Raw genomic sequence first — 4,743 nt, 5'->3', positions numbered from 1 at the left:
CTGAAAGTAGACTTTAGACTGCAACGATTGCTACTCAATACCTCTATTGCAAACTACAACACCCTAAAGGAAAAGAAATGGTCATGGTCCTCCCGTTATTCATCGATTTGATCAAGCGGGCCCAGTAACATCTTCATTGTGAGACTTGTTGTTACTCTGTTTGGCATATATCATACAACATGGGTAGCTTGCCGGGCTTTGCCGTGTGGGCGAGATACTCTCGGTAGCTTGCTGGGCTCTCTGAGAGGGGCAGAGGAATCGAACCCGACTCAATGGCTGCACGCAAGGCAAACGCCCTACCACTGTGCCATCGTCCCAGCCCAATGGAAAGAGAGAGCAAATAGAAATGACCTTTCACAGAGGTGGATTGGGTGGGGGGATGGGAAAGGGTGTGGGAGGGCTACTGGGATCGTTGGTGGTGGAGAATGGGCACTGGCAGAGAGATGGGTATTTGATCATTGTATAACTGAAACCGAAGCACCAAAGATTGTAAGTCTACAACTGTATCTCATGGCGTTTCACTAATAGAAAGAAAAAGAAAAAGAAAAAAAAAGAAAAAACAAAATACATCAAAAGAAAGATATGACAGTAAATATTATATATAATATGTAATTATATATATTATAATATATAATATTATCCTATGTGCAATTAATATTTCTTAAATTCATCAAAATTATAGTTGATAGATTATTAAAGAAATACAAGTTAAGAAAATTCACAGTTTACAAATATTTCATGGTATACAGACTGAAAAACACTCATAGCATTGAACAGAGGTTGGATAAATAAGCAAAGGTGATCTTAGGAATATGCCAATTTGCTGCAGAAAGAAATGGTACTAGCTACAAGACGAAGCCCTCCCGTAACATGCCAGAGTCCACTGTAATTACTGTTTTCATTCCACTCCCATAGAATCATTGTATTTATTCTTAACCTTTTCAACTCCAACCTGTACTAGTTGAGCCTAGATTTATTTTTTCAGTTATAATTAGCAACTTCCCCTCTTAAAGGCGCACATGTTGGTTCTATGTTCTACAGACCTTCAAATAAGGCATGTTTAAATCTGACTTAACATAGTCATCCTCTGATGGCTTTTATTCTGTTTTTTTTTTCCTGATCCTCTTTTCCAGGGCTTATAAGAATTTCATAGGGAGGACAAAGAGGAAAAAACCATATGGATCAGGAAGTAAAAATGGAGGAAAAGATGTGACTGGGTGCATAGGAAAAAGAAAAAGGCATAGATTGAAGTCATAGAAAAACTATTCAAACTCATTTGGCAATGCGAATTAGACAATGAACATCCAGTAGTTTAGTAGCATTTATATTTTCTTGAAAACATATTCAATACCAATGATACGGTAAGATTCGATCTAGAGTAGATGAAAGTCAAACCAAAGTTTAATCGAGAATTAAAATTGTCCAAATGATTATCCTACCCAAAAATTTGCACAAATAAAATACAATCCACAAAAAAGCTGCAGCAATATTCATCAAACACTTAGAACAATTGTCCTGAATCATAAGATCCCTCAATAGCCAAAGCAGTTCTAAAATAAGTAAGATGGAAAATATTGTATGACCTGACTTTGAATTTTACTATAAGGCTGTAGTTTGTACTGGGGAAAAGGCAGACAGTCAAATCCATACAGTAGAACTGAAAGATGAGAATAAACCTAATATTCATGGACCGTTAATCTATGGCAAAGGAACTGGATGCATGGAATGGACAAAAAGAACAAATAATAAGCGGAAACTGGATATCCACAAGCAAAAAAAAAAGGTGGGGGGGGATGATGAATCCATATCCCACATCATACGCAAAGTTCCAAGTGGATTAAAGTGGGTCACGGACCCCAAGATTACAGCAAAATCCATAAAGTATATTATGGAAACATAAATAGAATTTTTTAGAATATAGAACTTAGAGATGTCTTTATATCGAAGATAGTATAAAGCCCTCACAAAACTCAACAACAACAAAAAAACAATTTTTGATGGCCACTCAATAACTATATTGCAAACCACAATACCCAAAAGGGAGAGAGAGAAAGCAAAAGGGAATGCTCTGCCACAGAGGTGGGGTGGGGTGGAGTGGGGTGGGGGTTGGAGTGGGGGTGGTGGGGGGGATGCTGTGATCATTAGTGGTGAAGTATGGGCACTGGTGGAGGGAGGGGGTACTCAATCGTTGTATGATTGAAATGTAAGCACAAAAGTTTGTAAGTCTTTAACTATACTTCACGTGATTCATTTAAAAATTAAAATAACTCTCTTCCGGTTCCCATGGCCGCTGTCACCATGAGCAGCGAAGTGTCCCTCGACATCCTGTTCCAGGTGGTGAGGGAGGTCCTGCATGGGAACCAGTGCAAGTGCCACAAGTTCCTGGAGACGGTGGAGCTGCAGGTCAACCTCAAGAACTATGACCTGCAGAAGGACAAGCGCTTCTCGGCACCATCAGGCTCAAGTCCACCCCTTGCCCCAAGTTTTCTATGTGCTTGCTGGGGGACCAGCAGCACTGCAATGAGGCCAAGGCTGTGGACATCTCCTACATGGAAATCGAGGAGCTGTAGAAACTCAACAAGAACAAAAAGCTGGTGAAGAAGCTGGCCAAGAAGTATAAAGCCTTTCTGGCCTCTGAGTTCCTAATCAGGCAGATCCCCAGAATCCTGAGCCCTGGCCTGAACAAGGCTGGCAAGTTTCCTTCTCTGCTGACCCACAATGAGAACATGGTGGCCAAGGTTGACGAAGTCAAGTCCACAATCAAGTCCCAGAACAGGAAGGTACTGTGTCTGGTGGTGGCTGTTGGCCTTGAGAAGATGATGGAGGACGAGTTTGTCTACAACATCCACCTGACTGTCAATTTCCTGGTGTCCTTGCTCAAGAAGAACTGGCAGAATGTCCAGGCCTTGTATATCAAGAGCACCATGGGCAAGCCCCAGCACCTATACTAGGCACCCTAAATAAACCAAGTACTGCCCTGTCAAAAAATAAAAATAAAAATTAAAAATAATTAAAAATAATTTTTAAATGTGATTATATCAACAGAAATTCCTTGAAGAGACATATGGTCAGTCAGTAGGCACACGAAAATATGTGCACCATCACTTATTCTCATGGAAATGCAAATCAAATGGAAATGAGAGATAAAATAATATATACCAAAAGGATTAGAAACAACCAGTATTAGCAGGGATGTGATGGAAAATAAAGCCTCATTTACTGTTGGTGAAAATGTCTGTCTTCTGGTTCAACTTTATGGAAGTAAGGATAGTTTCTATATGAACCAGTAACTTAATTTTGACATCTATTCCCCCGAGACAAAATAAGAATATTAATTGGAAAAACTACAAGCATACATTTCATTGAAACCTAGTCATGAAAATGGTAACCACAATATCTAGGGTATGGAAACAACTCAAATGTTCAACAAATGAATGAAAAAAAGAAGTTGTGGTCTCTACACATGGGAAAACATGCATCCATAAGGTGAACTCTTGCTGCACTTTGTATGAAACTGAATGCAAAATATGTTGTATAAACCAGAGAGAAAGACATACATCAGATGGTCTCACTAATTTATGGCATATAGAAAAACACAACAAAAGAATGAACTATATAAAATAATAACAAATACTTAACCTCTAATTACAAAACTGAGATTATAACCTCTGATTACAAAACTAATATTATCAATCAGTTGCAGATAGTGGTGGGGAAAAGGAAGGAAAAGTCAAACTAGAGATGATATAAGGACAGTGGTAGTAAATACACACACACACACACACACACACATATATATGGCATATATATATATATATATATATATCATATATGGAGTAATAGCACAGTGGATAGGACATTTGCCTTGCATGTGGCTGACCCAGGTTCGGTTCCTCCGTCCCTCTCAGAGAGCCTGGAAAGCTACTGAGAGTATCCTTCCAGCACGGCAGAGCCTGGCAAGCTCCCCATGGCATATTCGATATGCCAAAAACAGTAACAAGTCTCACAACGGAGACATTACTAGTGCCCGCTCGAGCAAATTGATGAACAACAGGATGATGGTGCTACAGTGCTACAGTGCTATTAACTTTCTCTACTCTGGACCTTCATTTGGCTAGAATAGCATTACCTATGGTACCATATACATATACATATATAAACTATACATAATTTACAACTTCTTTGTCCATTCACCTCTCATTGGATGTTGTGAAGTGTTGCAATAAACACAAAGGTGTAAATGATTTTTCTGAATAGAATTTTGGGGTCACTGGGGTAGATTCCCAGAATTAAAATTCTAGGTACTATGAAAATACAAAACTGGAAAGAGTTTTGAGGTGAGTGCCTGTTGTTTTTCAAACATGGCTGGACCAATCAACATTCTCACCAGCAGTGAATGAGGTCCCTTTCCCCCCACATTCTCATCAACACCTGTTGTTTTTGTTCTTTGTGATATGCACATGCCAGTTTTAACTGGTCTGAGATTATATATCATTGCTGATTTAATTTGCATTTCGCTGATGGTAAGAGATGCAGGGAATATTTTTCATTTACCATTTGCCTATGTGTTCCCTCCATTTTTTGATGGGGTTAACTGGGTTTTTTTTCTCTTTCTTTATTTTAAGCAAAGTTCTATCAGTGCTTTATATTAACATTTTATTAATCTAATGATGGGCAAATATTTTCTCCCTGTTTGTTGGTGTTTTTTTTTTATTCTGATCATCATTTCTTTTGTGGTACAGA

The 4,743-nt window shown here is 38.7% G+C and overlaps 1 pseudogene; it reads left to right on the top strand.

The window, feature by feature from the left end:
* The first annotated feature begins 2,298 nt into the window (after nt 1-2,298).
* LOC130021441 (60S ribosomal protein L10a-like) lies at nt 2,299-2,951 on the top strand (annotated as a pseudogene).
* The last annotated feature ends 1,792 nt before the right edge of the window (nt 2,952-4,743 follow it).

Source organism: Sorex fumeus, unplaced genomic scaffold, assembly GCF_029834395.1.
Source record: "Sorex fumeus unplaced genomic scaffold, SorFum_2.1 ptg000015l, whole genome shotgun sequence".
Lineage (NCBI taxonomy): Eukaryota > Metazoa > Chordata > Mammalia > Eulipotyphla > Soricidae > Sorex > Sorex fumeus.
Note: the sequence above shows the minus strand (reverse complement) of the source record. Positions and strands in the feature narration are given on the sequence as shown.